Source organism: Anser anser (assembly GCF_964211835.1).
Source record: "Anser anser genome assembly, chromosome: 13".
NCBI lineage: Eukaryota > Metazoa > Chordata > Aves > Anseriformes > Anatidae > Anser > Anser anser.
The window spans coordinates 7558082-7578813 of record NC_139734.1 but is presented as its reverse complement, the minus strand read 5'-3'; the positions used below and the strand labels follow the sequence as shown (position 1 = coordinate 7578813).

General features: G+C 43.6%; 1 protein-coding gene across 1 annotated transcript in view; it reads right to left on the bottom strand.

Moving 5' to 3' along the window:
* Nucleotides 1-2178: 2178 nt before the first annotated feature.
* The window catches only part of LOC310880567 (uncharacterized protein C8orf48), a 99660-nt gene continuing 81106 nt past the window's right edge, over nt 2179-20732 (bottom strand). The window contains exons 11-16 of the transcript XR_014571762.1: nt 15425-15669; nt 14320-14502; nt 13882-13991; nt 8614-13162; nt 7219-7347; nt 2179-2706 (exon numbers count right to left, since the gene is read on the bottom strand). The gene's annotated coding sequence lies outside the window, so the exon portion shown is untranslated. The remainder of the gene's footprint in view (nt 2707-7218; nt 7348-8613; nt 13163-13881; nt 13992-14319; nt 14503-15424; nt 15670-20732) is intronic.

Sequence of the window (20732 nt, the reverse complement as noted above, 5' to 3'; positions counted from 1 at the left end):
TTCATGCAAGGCCGAGCAGCTTGAGCCAGAGCTCCTCAACCTGCCCAGCTGCTGGGTACGGTCATTTGGAAACCATTGGTCTCCACGGAGGAGAAGAGCAGTGCTGAGGTCTGTGTTGCCGTACCCAGTTATCAGGCTCCCTCCAAGGGAACAACTGGAGGGGACCCAGCCCCTGGTAATAACCCGGAGGTGGCTGTCAGGAACCCTGTATTTTGGTTCCCGGATACTTGGTTCCCAGTTTAGTGGTTATTGGGGCTTCAAGTTCCACCTTCTTTCCAGAGGAACAAAGACAATCAGACAAGTCCAAAATGCTTTACTGGCTGGACAATGCAAGTTTTTATTCATGTAATTGCTACCGTTGTGCCATGGTGACCCTTGGCGTGTCTGGCATCAGTACTGAGGAAATGTCTGCAAAGAGTCTCTGACACGCTGTGTTATGTCAGCATGCATCACCTGAAGCTGGTCTGTGGCCATGGTCACGGCATCGCACTTCCAGCATACGAAGGCAGCTTTGTGCTCGCAAGCTTTCAATCTGAAAAGCCCCTTCATTAAAGGAAAAAAAAAATACAAATAGGATTAGCTGCATAAACCAGGATCACTCTCAGAAAAGCACTCAGGGCATTTGTGTTTTAACAAGTGTGGATGAAAACAGAAACTAATGAATTCAGGAGCGTCGCTACCAGCGTTCCCCCATTCCCATTTCAGTTGCTTGGCCGAAGGAGAAGCACAGTGTAAGAAATGGACTCTGAGGAGAGACACGCTGCTGCAGTGACGTCCCTGTGCTCAGCAGCTGTCACTCTCTATACACACGCGTCTATTTGGAGCCAAACAGGGTAATCGAACTCATAAAAAGAGAAAGCTTCCCTGGCCTTTATATCTCCTCCCACTGACACACGAGCCCATAGCCCCTGCAGAAAGCACTCCGAGCGTTTCTGGGCTCTCAGCATGTATTAAAAGAAGAAGTAAAAAAAAAGGAAAGAAAAAAGTCAGACAATAAATATTTGCCTCGGCCCAGCGTCAGCTCTCTGGTCAGAGCGCCTGGGATGAATGGCTGCTGGCAGGCTGCACGGCGTAGCTGGAGCAAGTGCTTCAGGAAGACAGAGAGCTCCAGCCGGCTCCAAGACATAACTCACGCCAGATGCTGGTGCTCTGGGTTCTCTTTCTCTCCCCTGGTGTGATAATGATCCTGATTTATTAGTGAAGGTACCGCAGCACCCTCTTCCCAAGCAGCATGCTGTCTTCACAGCCTGCTTGGCCTCTTATTAATGTCCTTTATCCCTCATCACCTCCTGGCAGTTTGGTGCAGCAAAGAATCCCACTTCAGAGACAGCAGCAGTGCGAGGCAGAGGAGAAGCTGTTGCCTGGAGATCAGACCACGATGCTGATGCCCAGGCCATGCTGTTTGCCAAGCATTATGAACCAAAGCCGTGCCATTTCCGTGCAGATTATTTGGTTGTAAACAAGCAGTTAGGGTGCTGTTATTAAAACAGGCAGGGAAGAGACACACAGGACGGGTACTCCACGGTGGCAGCACGCATGATCAGGTGAGGGCTGCAATCTGCACGCTTCCAGGTGCAGTTTTCAAATCCCCAGCTCATCGTAAAGGTGGGAAGTAAAACCCCAATTTTCAGGAAGCTCAGCGGTAGCTCCCCTGGCACTGTTTCATTTCTTCTTCTGCACCCTGACGTGGGGCCGCGCGCCGAGCTCCCCGTGCGCGATGGCTCACGCACCACGCTCGCGTCCCGCACATCACACATACAGGCTGAGCCTGCAACAGAAATAACGCTACCCCATCTCCCACTCCTTTACGTAATCGCTGCCTCCGCACAAACACGTGGCGAAGCAGACTCCAAGGAAAGCCCCAGTCACTCAGGACGTGCGTCTTTCCGTCCAGCCCGACAGGGGACATCTGCCCTCTGACATGGGATATAAAGCCCAAGAGTACCCAAGCTAACAAGCACCTTGATCTCTGCTCCCCAGGCATGAACCGCCAGGGATTCATCCGTGTCACTGGGTAAGATTTCGGTTTCAGGTTAAATTTAAGCTAATTGCATCCTCTGGCAGTTTGCTTCTCTCGCTAAGCTCAGGTTGTTAGAGATCTGGAAAGGAATTTGAACTAGAGCTTTTGTAGACAGCTCGTTATGAGAAAACAAGAAGCACAAATGCAATGAGCCATCTGAAAGTTGGGAAAAGCAGGCACATTTTTACTTAAAAATTGATGGTAATTACTGAATATACACACTACCCTGTGTGCAGGGCACTAGCCCAGGCTTTTGTTCAAGAAAGGTCGCTTGGGTGGGACAGCAGGATGGAGGCCACGTAGCAAAACTCATCTGCGATACAATATAATGCTGACACCTGAAAATCCTGCACACATGCACTGGGACCCCTGCCTATGCAGCAATCCTGCTATGACCACCCATTTTCATCACTTCAGGATTACATTTCTACAATGGGATCTTCACAGGACCATACCCTGAAACTAGTGGGGAGCAAGAGGCAGCACACGATCCCGCACGAAAAGAGCACAAGATCCCGCTTGCCAAGTCAAGCGTCTCTCTGAGAAAACATCACGTTTCCGCTCTGGGCCCTGCGTTTGCTGCCAGCCAGGCTCCAGGTGGGATTCAACACGTTTGGGTTTCATCTGTAAAGCACCAAGTTCTTCAGCAGCAGCAGGTGCCCTTTCCCCGTGCCAAAATCCTGCAGCTGAGACCAGAGAGAGAAACGAGTTTAAGGTATTTGCATGTGAGGAGGAGTGAGCCGATGGCAAAGGACTCCTGATGGAGCTGCCACAGCCCTCAAATCCTTACCTAAGTTGGCTAAAGCCAGAAGTTAATCGTCTCTTTGTGTGCTGAAATTCCCATCGATATTTCAGCACTTGTAGGAAAGTCTGGTCTACGGAAAAATTAGGTTTTTCAATGTCAGCAGCTCTGTTTGTTATGTGTTTTAGCATATGGCATTGGTCTTTCATCAGTACTGTCATAACGCGCGCTGCCGGCAGTTAAAGCACAGCCACGTGTGCATTGTTATTAAAGCTGGGTCAGAACCCTGCTGCTGAGTAAAGTTAAATCCTCTCAAACCCAAACCGGTCAGGGTCTGAGCACGGTCTGGACTGCTTTCCAGCCTGGCCCCAGATCTTCTTGCGCCAGCCAGACCCTGTAGCAGCCAACGCACCGTGAGTCTGTCTGGATGCGAAGCAAACAGGTACATCTGTTCAAGGAGAAAGAAGGCTGTCCGGGTAAAACAAATCACCTGCATCTCCTTTCCAAAGCTGTCAGCCCAGCGATGTGATGTCTCCTTATCTGCCCATGCTTGACTTGTTATTTAATTAAGACAGAGATAGAAATCTAATTACACCGCAGTGTGACCCTGCGCTTAGAACAACACACCCTATATATGACCCAGGCGATGTTGCAGGAAATACGAGCTTCCAAGACGGAAAGTGGCAGCTACTTTCACCTACTAACAGCTTTTCAAACAGGGGCTCCGCTGGAACCTGCTGACGAGACCTCTGCCCTAGCAGAGGTACACCCGAGTGGGCAGTCCATCACGGGCCGTTGAGCAGCGTTACATCTCCACTGACTATGAGCAAAGGAGAGAGTCAGAGGCTTGCCATTGCTAAGTCCAGCTGCCTGCCTAGCTCGTGATCTCATTCCTGAGCAGACAGAGAGGAAGACACAACATCTCCGAACTGCCTTGTGACTAAGAAAGGTGCCATTTTCGTTCCACCGTCATCATCTGCCGGTGCCTCAAAACCAGTAAAGCCTGGAAGAAAAAGTGTAGCTAAAGCAACATTCCCTTCTCATTGAAGTGGGGGCACACACAGAGCACTGACCAGCCCTCTGCCACCCCTCTTTTCTCCCCATCCTCCTACCCACGTTAGGGCCACAGTTACATCAGCAGTGTTGGCTTCCCTACCTCGCAGCTGGGCTGTGCTCGTGCTGCCCCAGTGCCACCTCACTGCCAGAAGCCTGCTGCCCTGCCCCTGCTACCCCTCTCCTCAATTTGAGCACTGCACGAATCTTACTCCGTGCTTGACTCGAGGTTCGTTAGGGGGAGAGCTGCTTTAGATCTGCACTGTGCTGCCAAAAGGAGAAAAGAATAAACATGATCTCTGCGCTCCAGACTGAAGTGAGAGGAAGGCTGATTTGTATTGTAATGGAAGGACAGCGAGGGCTGAGGGTACTGGAAGTTATGTTTAAAAATAAAAACTAAAATCAAAGCCTTGCCTGTCAGCTCTCACAGCGCTTCAGGAGAACCAAATGTTTCCTTGGGCAATAGGAAACGAGCAGGTATTTCTTGCAGCAGTGCTCACATGTCAGTGGGAGACAAGCCTGCAGCTGGCTCTTGGTATCATCTTTGGGGATGTCAAGGACTGAGCCAGTCAAACAGCTTAAAAGTCACCTTCTGATTCCTTCACACTGTTAGATTTCTCTGGGCTCATGAGCACTGAGAAGAGATCATGGGAGAAACTTTGATTTCCTGAAGCTGTTGGTGAATCTGCCCTGTTCATTAACGGAGTTGCAGTATCTGCAAAGTTGGTTCAGTCTTTAAATTTTATTTTTAAATTTTTAAAGGAAAAACTAAGTTGAGTACTGCTCCAGCACCATTTCAAGTTTGCCTGTTCCAGCCTGACAATCCTTTTAAAATTTACTGTCACCCTAAGAAAACCATTTGACACTTTTCACATGGGAAATGTATTTTCATGGTCAGGTAAACGAGCGGGCAGCTGTTTGTCCCCGCGAACAGCCAGGCAAACATCCGTGGCTCGGAGAAACCTTCTTCTGGATTCCAGTCACAGGCATGCCAGACTGGAGCCCGCAGACGAAACACTATTTTCATCTACATCCAAACAAGTTTTCAGCTTCTGATGGAGACTGAGAGGTACTGGGTGATTTTCAGCTAGATGTATGACTGAGGAGCTGCTCTGGGCCAGCAGCTACAGGAGGGCATTAGGAGGCAGGACTGGAACCAAATTTATCTTGCCAAGCTGCCTGAGAAATTAGCTCACCATCTTCTAATCAAAACTGCATTCGAGTCTCCAGGTTTGGAAAAGATCACAGTGCCACATTTCTCACCGCTCTCCTTTTGAGTCATTCCTTACCTTCAGACAAAGCAAAGAGTTTCACCCAGCTGCCAGCACAAGCAGGGGGTTTCACAAAGAGCCCCCCCATGCCAGCTGGACCTTTCCCCCCTACAACAGCTTCGTCTTATTCACACAGCGGAGCTGGAAGAGGAAAAACCTCTGGATTAAAATGTTATACAAGAACCAGCCCGGGTCAGACACAGACTCCAAAAAGCAGGCAAGATTCAAGGCAGATATACTGCTATTTGGGACTGGACTTGCAGATTTAGATGGGAGTGCTTTTATTGGGGGGTAGAGAGGGAGGGCTGGGTTTCAAAGAAACAAGCAGTGCAAAATGAGTTCTGTTCTTGCGAGATTACACTGGGATAATTTCCAATGCTCTTTTGCCCTCTCAGACCAATGGACTTATGCCTGCTCGCACCACCCATGATTTTTGCTCTTGGTCTCCACTTTGCAAATTAGGAATCCAAAATCAGAATTGTTCTCACAAATAACGAAATTTTTGTTTGATCCAGTTTCTTGTTACAGCCTCGCTATTTAAGCCACCAGAGCCTCAGTGCTCTGTGTAAATTATCTTCCACAGTAGAATAAAAGTGAATTAAGGGAAGGCAGTTTCCATCTCAGCTAAGGAGAGCAAACGACCAAAATGCCTCTTCCTAGTACATAAAAGCTGCAATTACAAGCTCATTATTTAAGCAGTGTGTTTCTGATGCTTAATCTTCCTGGATTCATTCAGACACACCAAAATGTTTCTGAAAGGATCCTCAAAAAACTCAGCAGGGCTGAGTCATTTTTAATATTTCATTCTACATTCATCAAAACAGATTTAAATAAATTGCATTATAGCCTCTGTATTTCAATAATTGTAAGCCTTGTGGGAGAAGAGAAGAACTGAAACCAGTTTCCACTTAATACGAGTTTATCATCATCCATAATGTTTTAAAAAATCACAACAATAACAAAACCACACAAACACCCTCCCTCTTGATTTTAAGAATTTATATCTTCTGACTTTTTTCCTGCTTTAGCACGGCAATGATATGGAGATGAAATTAGCAGGAGCACTACAATAACATTATTTTCTGTGTTATTTACAAGCTAATGGCTTGAGGCTCTGAAAACAATTTTTATGTCAGGCAAGATGGAGTCTGGCTTCCAAGCAGACCAAGGCACAATGTCTTAAAGAGATTAAGCAGTTCATACCTGCTAGTGATATACTGAGTTCTTTATTTATTGTTCTTAAAGGAACTTGGTTTCAGTGTATTATAGTTAGTACTCTTGTGGTCAATGAAGACTGCCATACTTAACGCTCCTGCTAGGTTTTTTCTTCTCTCCATTATTCTGCCAAGCAATTTAGTTCTTTCTTAGTCAATAAATTGCTGCAGTATTATATTAATATTGCTGTAGAAATTAGTCATAGAGTACAGGCAATATTACATGGGGTCTGGTTAAAATATTCTCCTGAACAGAGCGAGACAGCTATATGCAACTCAATAAAAGTGATACATCAGTTCTTTTTAGTCTCTTTGGACCAAATCCTATTACATGAGTGTAAATCTAGAATGAGTCTGCTGATCACACTGAATTTCCTACGTATTTTTCTCTAACGAAGCAGAGAGCAAAATCTGGCTGGTAGCCTCTGACGGAGAATTAGCATTTACATCACTTTCTTATTGTTAATTCTAAGACTCAGTCGGACTTGTCCAACCCTTGCTAGCTGGCTAGCAAAGTGTCTCAAGAAAATAACAGAATAAACCAGCCATGTCATTTCTAGAAAGTGCACCTCTCTTTCTTCCTTCCTAGTCACATAGCTCTGACCTGATGGCCACTGCTTCAGAGTTTTATCTTTAACACCTCTGAGCTTGAAAGCGGGCTAACAGTGAATGAAGGTGTGTTATTAGACACACAACAACAGCAAAATGAATGCACCTGTCTCCTTCTAGCATTTTCCAAGAAGATGCTGGGGTTAGAGAGGGAAAAAACAAGTCAGGAGAGGAAGGGGCAGAATAAGCAGTGCCTCCTCTTATCATGACAGTACTGCTGCCCCTCGTAATAAATACAGTGAACCTCTAACTTGTGCCGTAACTTCAAGTTCTCTCCTGCACCCTAATAGCACAGAGTGAAGGATTTACCTTACCAGCCTTCTGCCTTCTTCTAAAACTCCTCTATCAACAGGGGTGAACTCCGAAGGTTTACAACTGCCAGCGGGACTCGGAGGCCTGGCCAAAAGGAACGACTGCAGTTTTGCTGTTTCCGTGGCACTGCAGCAAGGGAAACATAGAGTTAAGATTTAACCCAGTGAGAACAGACTTTCATATCTCACTGCTTTACTCACATACCAGTGACTGTGCTGGAGCTTGACCCCACAGCCGCCTTGCACTAGGATCTCTCCTCTGGGAGTTCTTGTGCAGTCCTAACGTGAGAATTCATTTCACACGTATAAACAGTGATAAATGTCCCTAGTCTGTTGGCTTCGTTCTCCAGGAAAGCAAAACCTGAAATTGTTTCATAGGGGGATGAAAATTATCGCTGAATGAGGCACAGATGAGGAACTGAGGAACGTAATACAACTTCAAATTAGATTGTCCCGAGGACTGCGTGAAGCGGGGTGGGATGCAGGTTCCCAGGTCCGCATTCTGAGCGCGCTGAAACACATGCTTGCTTTTGCTGAACTCTGATGCCATGTGTATCTTATACCTTCCTCTCATACAACTGTCATCTGCTAAGGCCATATTAAGTAACCTAGTTAGAGAAAAGCAGTCTTGGAGTATGTTTATTTTGTCTCTCCTTGCATATTATCATTCTCTTTGTCCGCAATGCCTAGATAATAATGGTAAAACTGTGCATTGCTATGTCTGAGAGGAAAGAAAAAAGAAGAGTCTGGGATGTATTCCTCCATTCTTCCCCTAAGGATATGTCTGCATATGTTCTTAACCCTTTCAGGCAGCCCTAAAATACATATATAGGCAGAAGCAAGTGAAAGGGAAGGCTGTAAATAGCTTCAATCATATGAAATGATAAACTAGAAGAATAATGATGATTTGCCAAATGATAATTAAGATATATCACCCTCTGTCTGGAAAAAAAAATAGATGAGTAGGATGTAGTAAAAATATCATGGGATGGTTCCAGTACAGCATTCTTTCTGTTCCCTCGTAGCAGGGGGACAAAGACTCCTTGAGAGAAATCAGCACTGTATTCAAATTAAAAACAACAGCTACCACCTCCTATAATGTTGTCCTTAAATTAATAACTCACAGGACAGGGGTGCAAAATAACCCTAAGCACACACTGGGACTTGACTTGCTAACAATGTTCCAGTGGAAAAAGAGTAGAGCTGAGTCAGATGTTAAATGGATCTGCACAATCAACAAAGGACAGCATCAAACCCCGCCGAGCTCCTTGCTGCTTATTCTGCCGGGCACGCAAGGCCTAGTCAAGGTCTCCAGAAGAACAGCCAGTCTTTGGGGATTCTTGACAAGGAAAGATCACCACGTATCACCGGTGGCCTTAACAATGGCACGTACCTGAAATGTGTTGAGGAGTACTTCTGCTTCTTTTTTCACTGTCTTTGCTGCTAAACAGTAAAACATGAGTCTGTATCAGCTTAGCCTGACCCACATAAAACCTAAGGAAGAAAAAAAAATCAGTATCCTGACTCTTCTTCCTAGTTAACAGTGGTTAATTTGCATTTTATAGTCATTCATCATCTTAAAGTACAGGCACGCCGTTGAAAATGAATATATTACTGCAAATTGCCACCTGTCTGCTACCTCGTGGAACTAAGTGCATATTCATTCTCAGCCAATTTCATGTGCAAAATGGATTTCATCTCACTGCTCGGCTGCATGCAGACTTACTGCAGCTCAGCTAGCAGGCAATAATTTGGCAAACCACTTTGTTTGTTTTGATCATATACTAATATATCGATTTAGTTTCCCTTTGTATTTATAGTCTGCCTCACTTCTTGGCTTCTCAGGTACTGGTCCAGCATTGCCTTGTTCATTTCACGATTTCCACATTAATAAAGGAGAATTTTAATCTTTTCACTCCCTTCCAACCTATGTCAACCAAAACAGACTCAAGCCTGGCCCACTTCCACTCTGACCTTTAACCAAGGAGTCGAACCGTGTCCTGCAGAAAAGCAGTTACACACAACGGGTGTGTTACACACAACCTTCAGCACAAAACTTCTGGCTTAAGGTTATTTCATGGCACATTATCTTAGCTGCGGTAGAGAAGAGCTAGATTTGGCTGGACGAATTTTAACCTTGCACTTTAGTGAAGAACAAACTAAAATCCCTTCCTCCGATTTGATTTATTGGGTCATTTTTCAGTCGGGTATGCTGTAAGATACAGGATTTCCCCGGTGCAAAGTAACATCGTGACAGACCAGGTCCCTCTTTAGCTATGCATCCTAGGATTCTTATCAGTAAATAGGCACCTAAATAAGGTATTAGAGAGCAATGTGTCTGCAGTTCTGCTGAGTGAGAGCACTAAATAAGCTGCAGATGGTTGGCATTTCCATAGGACTTCATAGCCACAGAAACAATCCTCTCAACCCCTTCGGCATCCCTTAGCCATTCACTCACTACGAAGACAGACCAGCTGTAACAAGGCGGCTTAATTCCTGCCATCAGTGATACGTGTAAGGACACACAGCTTCAAGCAGTGATACTACAACACTTAGGTCTTTGGAAAATAAGCTTAGTGCAAAAGAAGCTTTTCAGAGTATGCCGCAGATAGTGGTTTCTGAAACCTTGTAAAAACATGAGCGCTCCCCAGAATTAGGGGGAACCCACAAGGTTGAGTTGCAGATCTGAACCTGGAAACTGAAGTGATTAAAAGCAGCAAGGAACACAGACAGCAGCATTTCACCCTTCAACCCCAGAGACAGAGATGGACAAATCGGGTATGCACAGATACATCCTTAAAAAATGTTATATAGACACTTCTGCTCAGCTTCAGCAAGAATGCCAGCGTGGAAAACCTGTACAAAAGGAAAAGTTTTGGCCATTTCTACTTTTAGGCTAAGGGTACTTAGCCTAATCCATGCCAGTTATTCCTGATCCTAGCTGTGACCAACCAGGACTGAAAGAGACTGAAATCTACTGTTGGCTTAAGCTGGCAGCGGCGTACTCTATTATACATATTCAACAAATCAACGTTTCTGAGAAATGGTAATTCCACTCTCCTAATTTCTGAGGTCTTGACCACAAAGTATTAGCATTTCTTTTAAATTCCTTGCACAGACCTTGCCAGTGACCCAGAAATAACTTTAATCTGATCGGTTATTTGCTTGGATGGCAATTAACTGAATTCACTCTGAAGTTTATTTACTTTAGAAAATAAAATCTGTTCTGTACCTGGTTTTGTTTCCAAAAAACAAAAGAAGACCAGGGCTCCCTTACGCTTTTGGGAGTCTGGCTCCCTTCCAACATGTTCTCTAGCCATCTAATGGCAATCAAAATAATGCTAATCCTGGCAACCCTTGCTGCAGTGATAAAAATGTTGTCTAGGCAAATCTAACCCCTCTGTTTGTCAGCTTCATACAATCCTACCAACACTGCTAATGAAGATTAAACTCTTTCACCCCAGCAACTACACAGAGTGCTTTGGCTCTCTAAAACACTGATGTTCTCTCCAATACATTAAATTTGTTCTAAGTAACACTGGTTAGTGTGTTATCCTTAATCGCTGATCGTTTTGATTCCCTTAAGAATGTTACAGGCTCTCTACCATTTCATCTGTTCATGGTGCTAACTTTTAGAGCTCTTGAATAATGTTACTGATGTTTAGCTTCATTTTTTGCTGCCTCTGCTCCAGGTCATCACTCTCCATCCTTTCACCTTATGAAGTGGATTTATGCTATCCCACAGGAAAGGAATTAACAAAGTAAGGTGTACATACTAGGTTACCTTGAAGACAGTTAGAGAGTCCAGTTATATCACCTGAGAGAAATCTCTCCTAAATTATACAAATGTAGTTGTGCCCATCATCGCCAAAGTCTTCGTTGCAATGCCCCCAAAGACAGAACGTGTCCAACAAATAGCACAATTTATTACTGATCACCCGTGATCGAGTCATTTATAGTAATATAAAAGAGCGCTCATTTTCTCTCAATAGTTTCACATTTCCTTTCCTGGGATCAGGAAAGCCAAAGCACGGATGGAACTGAGCTTGGCAAGGGAGGCCAAAAAAATAACAAAGTCCTTCCCACTGTAGCAAAGAGCAGGTTCACAACCAATTGATGAAACCAAACAAGTACAAGTCTATGGAGCACACATCCCAGGGTCCTGAGGGTGCTGGCTGATGGAGCTGCCAAGCCTCTTCCCATCTGGAAAAAGGAAAACATCACTCCCATTTTTAAAAAGGGTAGAAAGGAGGACCCAGGAAACTACAGAAGGGTGAGCCTGGTCCAAAGGGACCTGGACAAGCTTGAGAAGTGGGCCCAAATGAACCTAATGAGGTTTGTACGTTCAAGTGCAATGTGCTGCACCTGGGTCAGGGCAATCCCAGAGCTCAAGGAGGGATTCACTCCATAGGCAACCAAAAACACAGAGAGCATCTAAGCCAAACAAAGACATCTCAGAGAAGCCAACTGATTTATTTGTATCACAGCTTATACTGGGAAGATGCATACTTCATAGCTATAGCTTCCTGGAAAGAAAGATATGAAAGATTGAGCAAATCATATTGGCAATGAAAGTAATGGAAAACACCTTCACTGCATATATAAGGCTTCTGAAAAGAGTTATAAATTCAGTGGCCTCATTGCTGTTCCCCCGAAAATCTGCTGGTTTTAGTGGAAAGAGGGCAAGGGCAAGAAGAGAACCTTAAATAAGCCCTAATCCTGAGAAAATGAATGAAGTTGTAACTCAAACAGATAAACTGGATGAAAATGAATAAGAAAGAAGTTGCAGACTCTTCACTTGTATGAGATGGTATGGGAACTTCATACATTTTTTTTCCCCTAAGGAAAAATAAGCCACCTCAGAAAGCATTTGAAGCTATCAAAAAATAGTCTGTAAAAGACAGGGTGAGATCTACTTTATCAGGGTCTCAAGAAGCTTAGAAACTCCTAATTATTTTAGGATGCGATGCCATCTAAAGACTTACCCAGGTTTGCACTTGATGCAATAGTGGTAGTTAAGTCTCACAGAGGATTCAGAGTTCTACTTACCCCGAGTTTTGGAAGTACTTTAAAATCAGTTACCTCTGGCTCTTGTGCTGATGAGGATTCCTGGTGTGTAGCCCAGTGTCAGGCACACAAGGTCCAGACAGAGACCACTTGCAGGCACACTGCTGATGGACTACACAGCCCATCTCAAGCAGGATAACAACACTAAAACAAGAACACCAAAATTACGTACCCTCTGATGCCACTCAGGATCCCTCTGTAGCCAGTGGGGAAAGGATGGTGCCTCCCTTCGATGCTCTGGATCCCTCATTGGTGGTAATGAACTCTACCCAGGCTGGAGAGGAAATTCCTACTTAAGACAATTCCAATACTCAGTGAAGTTGTTTGAATCCTGGTGATTCAGGAGACGAGAGCCCTGTACTTCCATGGGCTGGAAACTGAACAAGAGCTAGGAAGCTGAGTGGGCTTCAGAAACAGACCGTAGCAGGGAGAGCAGGGCAGGCTCTCAGGCAGATTAATTGGCATAGCTCTGCTGAAGCCTCCGGAGCAATGACAACTGACACTGACAACTTACCTCAGAGAGAACATCTACGGTTATAAGAACAGGAAAAGAGACGTGCAAGAACGTGATCTGTGTCAAGACACCCACAGCTGAAAGCTCTCTCTTTAGACAAGAACCTCCATAACTGTTCTTTACAAGAGTCCTTAAAAAGCAGGTGGCTACTCAGAGACTGAAGAAAGGATGAGCTGAGGCTCTTTCTATAACCCCCTGCAGCTCTTGCTGTAATCTTCCTACAGCCAAAACTGCCTGTGGAATGCTACAGACCTGTATGTAGTCCCACTGTTTATACAAACATGCAAGACTGGTCAGTAAAATTCATCTTCTTGCCAGCAAAAAGGCTAAATTTTTTGCCAGTGCTATTCCTCTTTTAATTCTGTGAATGGAAAAGAAAAATATGAAATTCATTTTAGCATTATGAAGCCAAAAAAAAAAAAAAAGAAACAATTCCAGCAAAACCAAGACTTACGCTTTGAAATGCTATAAAAGCATGCATATAAAAGCAAGGTCTCTGTCCTTATGCTGGATTTGATTTTTAATTAGCTAATAATAAGGTTTCTTATAAAGAAAGCAAGACATCCTTTGATAGCATATTTCTGAAGCATCCAGTTTATGACACAAAATTAAGAAAAAATCTATAATGGTTCACGTGAGAACCATAAGAGACAGTGATTACTATTAGAATCCGTATTGTTATTACTAAGACTAATAAAAAAATACTGATTAGTATCAAAAGAAACCCATGAATTTTTGTAAAATGCTGTTTAAGGGAACACGAACAATTTCTACATATGCCTTCAACACATATGACAGCCTGATTGGAGGCACTCTTGTCCCATACGCCTGCGGATTGGTAAGGTTATTATAATTTGTTATTATTATGTGTCTATAACTACTTTGCCACTTCAAAAATAGATCCATTTCTCTTACACTGATTTGAGCTTACATGCTCCTTCTTCCTACTTAAAATGAAACATAACCGTCTGACGTTCTTTGATGTGATGCCCAAACCCTAACGACAACACAGAAACAGGCTTTCATGTTAAAACGAAATAAAAGCCACGGTACAGTAAGAAACAATCTTGAGACAGTTACCAACTCCAACGTATTTCGTGATGATGGCTCCAAATCTACTGATGTCTGCACCTGCAGCACAGTCGTTCCAGAAGGTCTTTTCAGCCAAGCAGTCTTCTGTACAGTGACACCTGTATTGCCCAAGATATACACTAATTAGAGAAATGCCCTTCTTTTGCAAAACCACTGTTTTATTTAGTCCAATAACAAATCACCACATATATATAGCTCAAATTGGTAATAAAAACAGTCAGGTCCAAGGCCAATACAGAAAATAAAATCAATAATTCAGGAACATGGCTCAGAAGGACAACGTGCCAGACTGACCTGGGACGAGGCTCTTGGGCTGGGCAGGGGCTGGCTGGAAGTGCCCTACTAAGGTCTATGGGAGACCTAGAGCACTGTAAATCTGGTCTGAGGGATTATTCATAAACTCAGTAGCCTCATCTAAACCTTTACCTTTGAACACACGTGAAGAATCTTCCTCCTTATTGTAGCTCCTTGCCTTGATGTTGCGTCTCACAAAGAGCTCCGTGCAATTTTCCTACTGCAACAGCTCCAAAGCAGGTAATCACCCAGCTGGTATTTCTCGGTTCCCATGGAAAACACAACAGTCGCTGAGACACACTCGTAGAAATAGGTCTCCAAAAAACAACAGGCATAAAGAGCAAACTGAAATTTGGCTCTAGACATATACTAAAACAAGGTCTGGTGAGATGAAAGGACAAAGCCATGAGTGAAACAGAGTCTCCAGGGTCTTGTCCTCCTTTTATTTATGTCATATCAAGACATACCAGACGACAAAGATACACATACAAGAAAGCTAAGCCTTTGCTTTCTTTGTGATTATATGCGTCAAGCCAAGGGATGAGGTATATCTATAAGAAATGTACAATTCTGTCTGAAATACCCCATTTTCTTGCCTTTGAACCAAGCTGCAAGGTATTAATTTATGGGGAAAAAAAATGGTGTTATCCAAAAATCACCAACTTCTGTTTATTAAAACAAAAAATGTTTAGCATCCTGGGACTGCAACAAGAATGAGAGGTTTATTAGCAAGTCTATTTTCTACTCAACAGTCTAACTGGTTTCCTGCTGTGCTGTTTCCCTAATAGGCCTGTGGATTAAATGCAAAGTTTCTTCTACTAAATGAGACTTCTACTTCAGACTAATGCCAGAAGAGACTATGTATTTCAGCAACGAGAAAGTTAAAAACAAAACAAAACAAAAAAAACTTAAGCCCTTTGCTGCCCTCTGGTCCCCCTGGAAGATTCAGAGCCAGAAGCAAAAACACAGAGAAACAGACTAAATCACTGGAGGCCGACCTGGAATTTTCTCTGTGTATTTTGATGACTGACATGGGCACAGCAGTGGTATTGCTATGAGGGACACGCGAATGGCCAGAAGCAGAACAAGTCTTGCACTGAGCGCTGTTCACTCCTTCCTCCTGTTACCAATATAGCTCTCTCAGCCCCTTCTGGCTTTTTATCATACCCCAAATTTTATTTGCTCTCACACTTGGCATCTGCTTTTCCTTCTCCCATCTCTGCTCCTCCTCTATTACCTCTGTAAATCTGCTGTTTCCTCCAAATCTCCCTTTCTGCTGTTCTGTAGGATTTTTTCCTCCATCTTCTGCCACCTTCCTTCTTTTCTGTCTTCATGTAGGGTCACGCTTTGCCCAAATCTGTCTAGAGAAGTCTCGTACACTGCATTTCTGTCTCGTACCTTGCTGTTGAACTGTGCTGTAGTTTCTCTGTTGGCAATGCCAAGCCCCAGGTCCACAAAGAGTGACGGGTAATCACATAATACCTATCAATGAAAAAAAAAGTTTATGCAACAGAATAATTAAATTATTTTCATGGCATCTGAATCCATAACTACCACCTATTACCTGTAGAAAGTATAGGATAAGACAAATGAAATATTAAGGTAAGTTTTGAAGAAAGTCTGTTGTGAAATACGCATATTACAGGCTTTTCTAGGAGGTGTCAAAATTAGAGGGAGCTGGTCTCTGATTTTTCCCATTTTGCTTTCTTACTCGTACATGTCAGACATCCAACATTTATACCACTACCAAGAGGATGAGCTTTGGTCTACAGCCAGTAGAAAAGATCTTTTTTTTTTTTTTTATTTTCCCTCTTGCTTCCGAGACTTGGTTTTCCTGTGTCTTTTTAATTCAATACAGCCCCAGACCTGTGATGAAAATTGGGTTAAGACAAACACCATGGAGAAACACAGACACAGCGTGTCAACTAGCAACAGCCTGCACTGCAAATAGCGCAAAGGGAGCACTCTAAACTTCAATATTACTGTTTCAGACATATTTGGGGAAAATACTTGCTCCATCTGAAGTTTCTGGATGTCTTTCCACAGCTTTCAGTGATCCTAGTTTCGGCCCAGCAAGAGCTGACCTGAATTTAGAGGGAGGTATAGAGAAGGAAACAGATTAAGATTCGAATCTCAGCTCTATCACTGAATTTCTTCATTAGTTCTGGTAAATCGCTTTGACTTGTATTACTTCTATGTCTCACTCTCAATCTCCAAGATAAGCATCAGCTCTCTTCACAGGGCACTACAAGGCTCCTTTTTGTTGCTTTTTTTTTTAATGTAAAATACAATTACACCTTCTGAGGGAAGATGGATAGATAATTGAATTTATCTTCTTAGAGGAAAACAGCTTTAAAAAGCCAGAAAAATCTCTTTATGCCTACATGGAAAACAAAGTTTCCTTTAACTGAAAACCAGAACTAGACTTTAGAATAGGCTGCAAAGGATGCTTACAGCTGCCAAGAAAGCCCTGGACAGAAAAGAGTTTTACATTTTAGAATTAATTTTCTAAGATCTTGCTTTTAAAGGCGAAGTCCACATTAATGTTTTGTTGCTGTCTTTATCTGCTCTTGAAAGATGGTTGGGACCTCAGATGTCCCAGCAGCTATTCAGACTCATTACCTGGCCCTTATTTCACTCACATTACAAATAACAAAAGGGCTGAAAGACTAATTTCAAGATAATCTGCAGCATTGTTTTTTTCCCTAAAACATTATACAAAACTTAAAGAGGAAAAATACTTCCGTGCATCCATTTTCCCTGACTGGTTTGAATCTGGTGGCAAGAAAAGGAAGAGTTCTTGTGAGCCTGGTATTTTCACAGGGGCAGCAGGAGAGGTTTTGTGGTTTGTAACATAGGGAGCAAGAAAGGTCCCTTTCCTCCGTTACGAATTTTGATGCAAGGTTAACCTTTGGTCTCCACGGAAATACTTCACCTGGTCTCTGACAGACTATTAAACAACTTAAAAGAGTTGATTAATCAATGTAAAAATAAAAGATACTGTTGAGAGAAGGATATATCCAAATCATTTTGAGGCTAGAAGCTGGTGTGAATAATCAGGCAATTCCAGGAACAGTGAAGACGAACCAAATTTGTCTGCACAGCATTTTTAAAAGAGATGTACAGTAAAAGATGTACTCACAGACACCACCGTGAAACGCTCAGCTCGTTTTAAACTGAATTTACCTTGGGAAGTGTCTCACGAAGCTCAAGTTCAAGCTGGTTGTGAGAAGGCTGACAGGGGCAGAAGCCAATAAAAAGAAGGCTCCTAATCCTTTACCTGGGTCTTAATACACCAACACTTGGACTACAGGCTACAGCAGCGCCGTGGAAGTGTAGCAGCAGGTTGCCTTTCTCCCATCCTTCATTTCCCCAACAAGGCAGCACAGCAAAACCACCTGCGGGCCCTTATTCTCCCTCGGAGCACAGTCACACACGGGGCAGTCAACAAGCACTCCTGCGCGGCACCAGCTCCAGCCTTTCATTTATTGCTGCATGCAGGCAGAACCCTTCAGCAAAGGGAATGAAAGGATTTCTCAAGCCCTACTTTCCCTCCTCTTTGCAAAAAGTATCGGTCTCTGTGCACACTGTCATATCGGACCCATAAACCAGCGTTTCCTCTCGTGACCACTGGATACAGACACCACACCTGGCTTTGCCTACAGCCAAACTAAATTCAGGCCACATATTCAAATTCTTCCCCATTTTGGAAGAGAGTTGGGGAGGAAGGAGGAATAAATAAATAATTTTTTTCTTCTCCCTCATTTTCTTGAATCCAGAGTGAGAAATACGCTCACAGTAATTAGGGCTGTTTTCCACTGGAGTAGGCTTGTTAAGAATTTACTAGCAAACTTATCGTTTAAGTGAATAAATCTGGAAGACATGAAAAAACTGACAGATATTTCTCATTACACAGGTCTGTCACAGTAGTTTACAGGCAGAAACATTTCCTTCCAACTCTCATTTATTATCTTGAATATGGAGAGCTCCTGTCAAAACACAGCTCTGCCAACACACTTTATCCAGATTTACAACAGAAGCTGTCCTGTAATCCTCTGTCCAAACACCCAATGGGCTGTGTGCTCCCACCACCCACTCCTGTGTTTGACTGTTCACCTCTTGAGCCACCCAAGAGCACAGCATTTTCCTTTCAGCCCCTTTTTGCCCTACGTAATTTATTCCAAGACCAACGGTCTCGCACGTTGAAAACCAAACACATCCACTTGGCAGGATTCAGGAACTGAAGCGAGAATGGGATTTCCCCAGTAAGACAGACCCTGAACTTGCAGTGAAAAGGTAGGGCTCACAGTATCACCCCCTGCCTCTTGAGACCAAGTCCTCCCAGATCCAGCCCCTGCAGCAGTCGCAGTGCTCAAGGAGGCTGCTGCTTCCATTCCGTGGTGGAGTGAGCATTTCTCCCTGCACAAGCTGCTGCAGCTGCAGCTCCCCTGCATGCCAATACGGAGGCTGGTAGCTGGCACGGCAGGCCTTGCAGTATTACATCGGACCTGCCAGAGCTCATTTTCAATCTCGTTATTCTGGGGGCTGGCGTGCTGCCAAATCGGCTCCAATGGTTCGGCAGCACAAGATCCCCTGGGGTGCACTCCGTTTCCAAACGTCGCTCTCCAGCCTTACACAACAAAGCCCTGTCATAAAACCTGTGCAGAGAGCAAGATTTCTGTGCCTACCAGACACAGAGGCATGAGTGCCTGGGTCTGAAAGTCCGTGCCAGAATTGGTCCGCCTGCCCTCATAAGCATCCGTGCTTGGTCTGACAGCCCTGTACTTGGGATGCTGAACAGATCAGAAAATAGCCTTCCTATGCAGGAAAAATCCTTTGTGGAAATCCAGTCTTCTATTTTCACTCTCCCTATGTCCAGCAATAAGTAAATATGCTGTGGGTCAAATCAGCTTGAGTTGTTTTTAAATATGTTTTCCCTCTCTTTGCCACCCCCTAGACCTGAATCTTCCCCTTTGGATATCTTTTCTTGTAGTAGTGAAATGTGTAAGAAGTATTTTACATCCTTTATCTGTTCTTCCTGCCTCACTCTGTGGTCACCTGCTCTGCATGAACAGGCAGACTTGCCATGTTGTATGCATCAGCATGCACAAAGCAGAAATGTTTTCAGCTTCAGGAACCTTGAAAAGGAAAGAAGACAGAGTTTAGAGAAGTCAAGTCTGGAAGCATACTGCAACCCTTAAAACAGTCCAAAGAAGACACTGACTCATAAGGCGTGTACACAGGGAATATTACTCAAAGTTGGAAGGTAGAATAACAAGAAATAATACACCTAGCAGCTTCAACTCTTCCAAAAAGAAACAAGGGGAAAAATCACACACCAAAAAAATCCATACATACAGTGTTTTCTTGTTTTGCTAGAAACTTACGGAAGATTTCTGTGAATGACAGCTTGCCTTTCCACCCTTGAAAATACACATTCCCTTTTCTTGAAATGCAGTAGAGAGACCGACTTTCCATGAATATCTATGATGTGACAGGCCTGAAAATGCTAACCTAAAGAAGCTACATGTCTCACTATGTAACAGGCTTCACTACGTACAAATGTAAAATACTCAGTGTAGAATTTAAAACAATATTTAGGATGATAGGATCCCTTCTTTATCAGATCCTCTACTAGGTTTCAGTTCTTGAACAGTCAGTGTGGGGTGTCTTCCTGGTGTCAATTGGAGAAGAGATGGATTTAATACCAAATCTGGGACTAGAGACTAAGTTTCCTAGATTTCTATAAGTTGAAAAGCTTGCCCTGAATTTTCTGAAGAGCAACCTCAGATGGGCTCTATGTCAGAAAAAACAGGAGAGACCAAAATAATGGTCAGCAGGCTAATTCTCCTAATTACAACCTGCAGCAGATTATATCCGTAGCCTTGGGCGAGCTGCTTCAGCACTCTGCAGAGCCTGACTGTTAAGGAGGAAGGAGCAATGAGCAGCAGTGCAGACAGAGGCTTTTTGATGCACACTGTAACTTGCTATTTCATGTGGATCAAAGAGTTACCGAGCACTGATGGATCGGTTCAGTTTAAAGTACTACCGAAAATCTCAATACCCACTCTAAATCCCTGGCAGTCCGCTGTCTTCCTGATCCGTATCCTTGAGCTGTGTGCTCAACGGCAGGATTTGTTCTGTGGCTGCTATCTTTCTACTCGTATGTTAAACAAGAAAAAGCAGGCCAAATGAACGGGGGTGAACAAACAAACAAACAAAAACCATACAAGAGCATACTAACAGCATCACCAAGCCCAGACAGATTGCTAAAAACTTCCCAGAAATGGTCAAACCTAAATCGATGTTCTGAAACATGAATAAAACTCTTTATTTAACCAGTTATTGATCCAGTCTCTTTAAAATAATTACTTGAAGTATTCATCCTGAGCTGGGCAACAAGAAACCAAAAAGTCTTATGTCTAGATTAAGCAGTAGCAGACACCCCTAAACTTACTCCTCCCCATTCCTGTCCTTCGGAAAGACTGGTATTTCATCCATTTTTCTCTTCTCTCTTTGCATCCTTTCTGCTTCCCTGGGTGAAG